The 10,573-nt window shown below is 32.8% G+C and overlaps 1 non-coding gene across 6 annotated transcripts; it reads left to right on the top strand.

Moving 5' to 3' along the window:
- The first annotated feature begins 662 nt into the window (after positions 1-662).
- LOC107482463 (uncharacterized) lies at positions 663-6,763 on the top strand. 6 transcript variants are annotated; one of them, XR_008008395.1, is made up of 5 exons: positions 663-1,163; positions 1,810-1,897; positions 4,953-5,571; positions 5,659-5,742; positions 6,352-6,763. It is a non-coding gene; the product is annotated as an uncharacterized LOC107482463 (transcript). The 6 variants fall into 6 exon arrangements; XR_008008394.1 differs by having other exon boundaries at positions 1,798-1,897; XR_008008396.1 differs by having other exon boundaries at positions 1,784-1,897.
- Positions 6,764-10,573: the final 3,810 nt, after the last annotated feature.

Below are 10,573 nucleotides of genomic sequence, written 5' to 3'. Positions count from 1 at the left end.
CGGAGTGATATATATTAATTTTATCATTAATTGTAGAAATTCAATTTTAATATAATATAATATAATAGATAATGAATAAATAAACTAGTTAAATGATATATCATTATTTTCTAGATACTTTTTTTAAATATTTTATTTGTTTGATTTATTAATTTTTTTACTCTACACCATTTAACACCATTCTCTTATTTTGTTTTAATTGACATCAATCTTAGACACAAAAAAAAAATTGACATCAATCAATCTTCATCTTCATCTTCATAATTGATAATTCATTACTCTCTCTCTCTCTTTCTCAGTATATAACTATGTGCATGTTTGGGCGCTATTATTTTGTTAAAAAAAGATCTTTTTTAGTAAAAGTAAAAGCACTAGTAAAATAAAAAAAGATTTTTTTTGAAAAGCTGTAATTTACATCTTTTTTTAAAAGATCTTTTTTTCTTAAAAAAAGATGTTTTTCATGTAATAAATAAACAAAAAAGTACTTTTATATTGTTATACCCAAACATAATTAATAGATAAAAAGACCTTTTTACATGAGATATCCAAACATAAAATTACTTTTACTTCTCTGTAAGATCTTTAAAAAAAGATAACTCGAAAAAAGATCTTTTCTTAAAAACTCACCCAAACAAGCCATATATATATAAACTTAAAAAATATTTTGATTTAATTATTTACTAAGAAAATACTTCTTCAATTTTTTTATAAAAGAAATTTCTTACAAGAAAATTCTTTTTTCAAAAAGCTAATTCAATTCCACCTTAAACCTAAGTTTACTCATACCGAGAGAGGAGGAGCGTTTCGAGAAGAGGAGAGAGAGGTGTTCTGCCTCCGCCTCCGCCCTGTTACTGCCACGATCTGCCGTCCCGGTCCGTTGGAACCGCCACAGGTTCTGCCACCGCCTCTGTTTCTGCTTCTGCCCCTGCCTTTCCGTGACGCCGTCTCTTCCTGTTTCTGCCTTGCCACGCTGGTGCTGCATGGTGTGGGTGTTGTTGCGAGCTACGTTGCTGGTGTTGTTCGGCCAGCCACCCCACCGTTTATGTCCTGCTCCGCCATTGCCGCTGCAGCTCCGCAACCATCTGCCGAAGCTACTGCCGAGGAGCTACTAGCTACCGCCACCGCAACCTCACCTCCATTTTCTGCAAATTAGTCACTTTGAGGTAGGGGTCTTAAATGAAATTAAGCGCTATTCTCTTAAAAACCTATGAAGCGTTTGGTAAAATTTATTGCGTTTGTTGTGATTCTTTGATAATTAAATGAGTATAATGCTTTTGGATGAACTTGACTATGCTTAATTGTGATGACTTGATGATGTTGTTATATCTTGTATTATTTAGCTCTAAGCAACTTTTATCAAAAAAACAAACGAATAAAAAAGCTCTACGCAACTGAAATTATGTGTATAGATTGGACAGAGGATATTCTAAGCATACGATTAAGCTTATTTGAGCCTTGCAAGTGACTAACTAAGATTGAGGTGGGTTATGTAGGGTTGGATTTCTGTTTTTATGTGTCTAAAGGGATAATTGGATTAATTAAGAAAGTGAGTCAGCAAATTTAACTAGAGAACTTCTAATGATTATTGTGGTTTTAAGGTCATTAGGATTGGTGTTCAAGAATATAATTTAGCAATTTAGTATAATGTAAATTAGTAAAAAATTAGGTAATCACTAGAATTACCCTAAGGTTAATTTCAAATATGGTTGAATTAATGACTTGGTGATCAAAGAGTACGTTTTGTAATGTTCTTGCCGTTTTATATAACATGATCTAAGCATAGTGTATGATGGTAAGGGTGTAACACAGCTGGTGTGACGCATGACAAACACTCAACGTCTTCCTTCTGCTGCTTTCGCAACCACCCCACCAATCTCACTGGATGCTGACTGCACTGGTACTCTCTCTCTAGCATTTTCGAATATTCTGATTGCTTTTGGCTGAATTTATTTGTGATAGAGAATGGAAGACGGATTGAGATGAGATTTACCAATTGTATTGCAGTTTGAAATCTTCTTATTCCATCTATTTCTGTAGGGATTCAAGTAACAGGGAATAGCTATATATAAAATTGGAAGAAATAGAACTATAAATTATGTAACACACTATTGCTTTATCTGATGATCACGTTTATTTGATGGGAGAAACTCAGCTTATTGTGTCACAATATGGTTTTATGATGAATCTGTACTTCATGATTGTAATATAGCCGTAACCTATGGTTTACATCTGGAGAGAAAATAATCACAAATACATCTAAATCTTAACCCTGTCCCACTGGTCAAGGCTACATGCATCAAAGAAATTAAATATAAAACAACACTGCTATGCTACCTTGATATAACTGCAGTGTTGCCCAAAATAATAAGTTGTACTCATATTCAATAGTCCTTATAACAACGTTAGTCTTGCATCATTCTGCCCTTTGAGAGTTTTATTGTTTGCAAATGTCATATCCCTGTGCTCAGTTTCAGTGTTGTTGATCAAACATTAACATGCATTATTCATTTGTTGACTTTGAAAATGTTTACAGATTTAGTACTATTTTTAATGCACTAAATGAAGATCCACCCATATAAATGTTAGTTTTGAAAACATTAACATCTAATGTCAACAACACAACACGTACTTTTTAAAGAGTTCAAACCTTCAAATATAGAAAAAGAATGGAACATTGCAAATACTGCAGATTGCTACATCTTTTCTTTTTATTGTGTTTTGGGGGGAGGGGGGATGTTAACTATTTTGGCAAACACAAATTAGAAACTGTAATGATCTAGATAATTCTAGTAGCGCATGATTTTACCCAGGATCATTTTATATATATTAAAAATGTTAATTCTATTCATTCCCCCCTCTATTCCTTAAGTCAGGAATAGCATCCTTCCCAGAAAAAATCCAATATAAGAAGCTTACCTTCTTGACTTTTATCCCACTTGGTAAAAGAATATTATGCCCTGCATGAGGATTTCATCTAAACTAAAAAAGATTAGGATCAATAGAATTTCCTTGCTGGGGTTTGGGCTTCCTGCCTCTCTTCTGCAGCATTCAAGGACCCAAGCTTGGGGTGTAGCTTCTTTTTTCGGCTTATTCAGCAACCTCAGTTTAGTGGCAGTAGCATCTTCCTTTTGATCATTCTGATATTTTAGACTTTGGTCTCAAGCTGGAGCTGCCGCAGCTTATGGCTAGAGCAATGGGAGGGGCCCTGACATAGAAAACCGTGTGGATAACGAGCCCTCTAATGACTTTTCTCCTTACATATTGGTAAACAACTTTATGGCCTGAAGACTTGAAAGGGTTCTTCCTAGCTTGGTCGATTCCCTCCGAGTGCATCACAGGATCCGATGAGTTACTCCCTTGCCTCGAGTGAGTGAACTAAACTACTGGCATGGGAGGATCTATCCCGACGCATTCAAATCATGAATGGACTCGGTGCACCTATCAACTGTAAGGGTTGAGTACATCAAGAGTAGGTCGTTTCATTAGGGGATTGTGAATTGCTATGGAGTTCTCTTGCGTTGTATAGACTAGCTCAACGTGTTATTTGCTTCTATTGCCTATCATAGGCTAGGCTTATAACCTTACATAAGATCTATTTTTTCTATAACAAATATTCTTTTTGTTTGAGAGATTTTACGCTTCAAATCAGATAGCGAAAAGCACGTTCACCTTAACCTAATAATCTTAGTTATATATATGAGGCCAATAATGTGATGTCACGAATGGATGAAGCAAGCACTTTTGGATGGTATTGATCAGAGCCAATCAAGCCTTTTCCATCATTGATTATTGTTGTTAAGTTGAAATATAACCATGATTTATTTACGATAGAACATTATGATGTTTGATGTGTGTAGCCAACTTCATCTAATTAAACAAGACGACTTGTTGTTTTCGTCATTAATCTATTTATTATGCTATACATGGTAAAGGAGATGCCTGGGTTAACGTAACAATGGCAAGGATAATTGTTAAAGATATAATCATTAGTGTTACATTTTCCTGTCAGCTTAAGCATTTGGGATGAGTGGTTTCATGACATGGTATCAGAGCTCTATGTCTGAAAGGTCAAGAGTTCGATCCTTGGTAAATCCCAAAAGTTAAAAAAAAATAGCATAAGGCAAATAAAGAAAAAAAAGAAGGCCTATGCAAAAAATCAAAGAGGTTCTTGTTTGAGGGGGAGTGTTAGAGATATAACCATTAGTGTTACCTTCACCTATCAGCTATAGAAAGTGTGAGTTAAAGCAGGTTTTAAACTCTCATATTCGCTTCAAATATATTTCAAAGGACTTGGCCTCCCTAATGTTATACATAAGGGATTCAAGCGAGACTTTCATTTTTTTGGGTGGGGTTATTAGCATTTCTATTAACTCAATCTAATAACAGTGGAACAACAATGAAGTCATGTCTCAATAGGTAGATTGTATTAACTAAGTCTCATTGGGGATTGTACAGGCCTTTTTCGCACATGTTCAGACCACCTAAGATATTAATCCTGCACTTGATCCACTGTACCTGTGTATTGTCTCAATAATTATCAGTACATGAAAGAAGAGGATCTATTCATTTCCCATGAACACAATGGACCAAAAGATTGAACACAACTAAACCTTTCTTCATGCCTTGCCTGCATGCTGTGGACATGATGTCTGATAATCTATGTCTAAAGTCTTAAATTAATTCCCTGTTTAGCAATTATAGAGCATGTGGTAATCCTGAGAGCTGACACATGCAATTATTTGCAGAAACACAGATTCCTCTGCATAATTATCTAGGTTACTTTGGTTTTAAAAAGCTATTTCTTGATATGATTTAAAAGTAGATTATTCTTTCAACTACTAATATGTACCTTTTGCAGGACAACAGGAGATGGTTCGACAAAGTATATATTCCAATTTTGTGAGTATGGTCTGAGCAATTCTAAAATGGACTTGCCTAATTGTGATAACCAGCTGGAAGTTTCCATTAGGAAGACAGCTCTGAGAGATCTACAGAGCGATAATAAAATGACAAAGCCTACCTTTGTAAGCTCCTCATTGTTGAAGGATAGAGATGCTGGTCCTGATTCTACTAGTGTTTCTGGCTCCAAGAGACTCTTGCCTGATTTCCCAGTGAATCACCTTATTCAACAATCTACTGGAAATAATGCTGCAAATGGACATCTTGTGTATGTCCGCAGAAAATCAGAGGCAGAATTGGGCAAGAGCACTGCTTGCGAAAATCCAAGTATTAATGCTTATTGTCAGCATTTGAGCCAGCTTTGTTGTGAACAGGAGACTGCTCAACTAAAGCCTCTGATAAAGGCACCAAAGGTTTCATGTTTTCCAGCATTTGCACCTTTTCCAATGACTTCTTCAATGAGCTCATCCAGAAAGCCTTCGGTACCTATTTCTCTTGGGAAATCTCCCTTGAGGCTACCACCGATTGAGTCGAATTATATGACAGCTTCCTCTGGCCCTGCCAGTGGTAATCCAAAGGGATTGAAAAGTGTGCATTGGGAGGAGCGATACCAACAATTGCAGATGTTTTTAAGGAAACTAGACCACTCTGACCAAGAAGAATATATCCAAAGTATTTCCGGAAACCATAAAATAATCCCTTAACTGCTTTGTTATTAAATTATTGAATTTGTGGACGGCTAACAATGTCCTTTGACAGTGCTTCGATCACTTTCCTCTGTGGAACTTAGCAGACATGCTGTAGAGCTGGAGAAGAGATCAATTCAGCTATCACTAGAGGAAGGTAATGGAATCTTCTTGCTTATTTTTTTTTCTTTATTCATTGGGGGCTTGGTTGATGCTAAACAATGTTATCTACATGTGATGTGGAGTTGGACATTGGCTCAAATGATGCTAATCATCGAAAAAAAGCTAAAAGCATATATGCTGAAACAAAATGCACTGTCATTGCTGTTATACTTATCTGCCCGTGCTGTATTGTATTATGCTATTTTTAGGATTTTGTCAACTTTTTACTTGTAGATGTATTATTCTTTCTCCTCCCTTTAGTTTGAATTATAGTTGATGCTCTTTAAAGTCAACTGCTCCATTTTGCTTTTCTTTTTCTTCTTTACTTTATTTATTTATTTTTTAAATATATGTCATTCCTAGGATCAGTAATTCTAGAATGTGGGTGGTAGTATGTGGTCATGTGGACAAGATTTACATATAGTTTTGCATTTATTCATAGTTGCTGCTGTCAGTTAGCATCCCCAACCTGCTTATGTGCATTCATATCCATAAAAATGTTTCAGCAACTACTGTTTCAGTTTTAGCAAGCATCACATATTTTCAGACATCAGAAAGCTGATGATCTATTTTTTCTCACGTTTTTGCATTACCACGGTGACAGCGAAAGAATTAAAGCGTGCTGCTGTTTTAGATGTCTTGGGAAAATCAGTGAAGAAATTCAAAGAACCTGAAGACACTGCTGAGTGATCAGATAAGTTGAAGATATCCTCATGATCATCCTAGCAGTTGAACTCTTATTAACTTAATGAAGCTGTAGAAATTTTATGACTGATGCCTTGTGTGCTTGTATGTTTCATGGGTTTCTCTAGTGGACTACGAATTTGTCTCACCACTTTATTGTGAAAAAATCAGGAATTTTGTACGGTAATGCTTCTTTCTGCTTGCAATTCAGCAAAATTGTTTTCAGGGAGAAATGTAAGCCGCTATGGCAAGATAGCTGTAGAATTAAGAAAAAGACGCTCTTATGTATTTTTTGAGTGAATCTATTTTTACTGGGATAAAAATTACCTAAACATATATAACAAAAGGAATTTTAATAAAAAAAAAGGGCGCTTTTTTTTTCCGGAAGCTACATGACATTCAAATAAGCATTAATCAGTATTGGTTTAGTTTATTTACTAGATTGAATCGTGATCAACATTTTTTCGGTAGTGTTCTCAGCTAATTTTTTAGCTTATTATGGCACGGAAAGGAGAGAATGATAGATGGTCCGATTTGCACGTTTTAAAATTTTTACTTTATCGCATTAAAATCCCAGTCTAATTTAATAGAAATGGGAGAGTTTGATTTAAATATCACTACTAATTCAATATAAAAAATAAAAAGTGAGTATTTTCTACTCTTTAGAAATGGTTAAAAGTTAAAATCCCATTGTCTCCTTGAAAGATTTGATATTGACCACTGGATACTATTTTTTTGAAAGTCAAAAAATTAAACTTCAAAGCATAATACCTAGTTTACATGATGATATTCTTTTGTTTTAAGGTTCACTTCTAAAATGTTATCTAAATCTCTTCTAAAATGGTATTTGAAAGATTCATTGAATAAAAATAATCCTAAAGACGCGAACAATAAATTAGTCCTTGAAAATGCTTAGTTAGCTAATGAAGGAGATGAGGTAGCAAATTCTAAAAAGTTACATAATTGTGTGACATTGTTATTTATACGTAAAATTCCAAATCCAAAATCCTGAAATAAAAAACCGCATGTTGGTTGCGCATCAGAGCAGGAGTTTGCGATGGGTTTGCAACAGGTTTAGAAGTTGAGAAGGATATAGTATTGTTCCAATGATTATTTGAAACGCTAATTTGGGCTTGAACGTGAGGTTCAAACTCTTTTTGGGACAACGACCGACTTCAATTGGTGCCGAGGTGTTGCCGTTCGAGTTTCTCGTGAGGAGGTGGGGTGGTACTAGCAAAAAACTCCAATACTTAAGTTAACAAGAGTTCAAGCAGGTTTTTGGTAGATTCGGTTCTAAATATACCTAAGAATGTCAGTATATTTATAATAGAAAGATAATCATCTTTTAAAAGGAGTTCCACCTTTAATGGTGGATATTCATTCCTTTTTTCTTAGGAAAGTTGTTGAGATCTCCCTCCTAGATAAGTGTGAAATATCTTAGGAGTTAATTATTCATTTAGATAAGTAGAGTTGAACTGTTGTCGTCACGCCTGACCTTCACGAGATCGGGTAGATATAGGAGAGGCATGACCCCTTGAATGGACTATTATTTATTTTGGGTCTGGCTATATTTTTAGGCTAAGGTATGAACAATCTCCCTACTTGAGTTCGAGCTTTTATGAGGCCGAACTCAAACATTTGTAGATTTTGCATGTTCTTTGGAGTATTGACACGTCACTCGGGTATACCGCCTTTCAGGGATAGGTCAGGTACTCAACATGTTTTTTGAAAAATTTGAAATATTGCGCCTCTTCGCGCACGTTACCTCTATAGTTACTTTGGTAATCGTGCGTCATAAACGAGGGAGTAGGGAATTACTCCCTCACTTAGTGCCTTATAAATACCCAATTCTTTTTCTCTTTCTTCTTTTTCGCTCTTCCTAAAACGTTTGCAATGTTTATTTTCTCTGAAAAAATTTCTTCGTAACCTTCTTTATTTTATCATTTTGAATTTTTTGCTTAGAAATTTTTCCTTTGCTCGTTGGAGGTTCTTGGATCGTCAGTGTCTTGTTGTTGAAGTGCCCTTTTTAGTTTCGCATTTTTTTGAGGTTGGTTCTTTATTTTTTTTCTTCTTTTCTTTATTTCGACGTTCTGGATAGTGTTACTTTTCTATTAGTTACTAACAATATCTGCTGACATGAAACATTAACTCGTATACATGGTCGTTAAGTGTTCACATGTGCAAATTGGACAAATCAATTTTTAAGGTATTACCATGAATTTAAACATCAAACATAAGAAGAAGAAAAAGATGGTGGAAATAAAAATTCTAACATTCCACTATATAATACATTATAACTCTTGAAGAATATAGCTGGGGTGTATGGTTAACTAATGGTTTATATAAACAAATTGCAAGAAAAAATACTTACATGAACATATACCTATTATAATGAATACATGACTAAAATGATGAAATATTAGAGCACCTAATAAAAACTAAGGCATGTACACAGACTATCGATCAATTTACTAAAAATATAATTGTATTTTAAGCAAAGGTTTAAAAAACTATTCGAAAGCCATAATAAAGTAATTAAAAAATTAATCCAATAAATTAAGTTATTAACGTTCTTGAGTTTTGGCTATCATTGTCAGAATGCAACTGTCAAATAATTGAAAACCTTAATTTTTCCAAACAAAAAAGCCCAACCACTTTATTTTTATTCCTTTTTATGGTAATAATAAATTCCTTTAAAAGAACAAACACAATAAAAGAATTGTTTAGACACTTTTAATTATGTAAAAAGAATATAATTAGATAAAATAAAATTACAAAGTGAAGATCTAAACTTAAACAGATACTCACTATCACCAAAACCAAAACATGAACATTGAGCATTCAAAATGCAATTGAAAAATAAAATAGAAATGACTAGAATTAATAATGTAAAAACAACTAGAGGAATTTTGCAATGTATATAGCTCAATTTAGAAAGAATAAGAAATGTATTGTATTGTGCTCATAAGAATAAGTAGTTTTGCTTTTATGCTTTTTCACTAAAAACTAAATTAAAAGTGTCATTACTCTTGTCAGTTGCAGGAAATTTGAAAGAATTTGTAGTGAGTTGTGACTTGTGAAGTCTTGCTCAATGTGATGCCGATCTTGGTTGGGGAAGAAAATCAAATTTGAATTTTTGTCTGTGCTTTCGTTACTTGTTTACGTGATTTTTTAATAATACATGGATATAATAGTACTATTTATATCAACAAAGTGATGGAACAACTTGTTTATAAACAAACTATTCTAATAATTGATAATAAGATTAATGACATTTATTTTTAAAATATACTTTAAGGATTGTATGATGAATAAACTAAACAGAGGAGTGTTAGGGCCAGCAACTTTTGTGATTTGTAATTATTAAGTAGCCATCAATATGTTTTTAATTGTGTGAGATTTTATCCAATAATGTAAAATTACTTATTTTTTTACTGATTACATGTTGGCCAAAATTTAATAAAATTGTTGGCCTATACTTTTTCAACTAAATATGAGTCGGAATTAAAAAATTGATAAGAGATGATCAATGAGTAATGTTCATGCTCTTGATTTGAAGTTTTATCAACCTTCAATAATTAATAATAAGTGCAAAGATCAACTAATCAGTGAAGATATAAGATGCAAAAACATAAAAGTAAATAATATAAAATAATAAAAGTTGATATTTTTGTATCATTTTTATTGGGATCGTCTAAAACGAGCTCAACTATTATGTGCTTATTGAATGAGCCACATTTATATAGACCATTAGATTTTATTAGATGAAAATCAAAGGCTAATATAAAACAAGAGCATTGATAGACTCTAATAAATATAGAATATTCTAGTACATAAATAAATACTTTAAATAGCAATACTTTAATACACAATACTTTAAATGGCAACAAAATCTATGAGTATAAATATAAAATAAATATAAAATATAAAATATATGAGTATTTTTTATTTTATAAAATTAATTATTATAGCAATACTAAATATAAAATATATAAATATAAAATATATGAGTATTTTTTATTTAATAAAATTAATTATTATGCAAAACTTTTTTATAATATCAAAAAATTATATTAAAATAATATTTTAAACATTAACATAAAATATAAAATCATTAAAATTTATTTTATAATACTTGATAA

The sequence above is a fragment of the Arachis duranensis genome, chromosome 4 (assembly GCF_000817695.3).
Source record: "Arachis duranensis cultivar V14167 chromosome 4, aradu.V14167.gnm2.J7QH, whole genome shotgun sequence".
NCBI classification, from domain to species: domain Eukaryota; kingdom Viridiplantae; phylum Streptophyta; class Magnoliopsida; order Fabales; family Fabaceae; genus Arachis; species Arachis duranensis.
The sequence above is the reverse complement of the archived record's forward strand: the minus strand, read 5'-3'. Positions and strand labels throughout refer to the sequence as shown.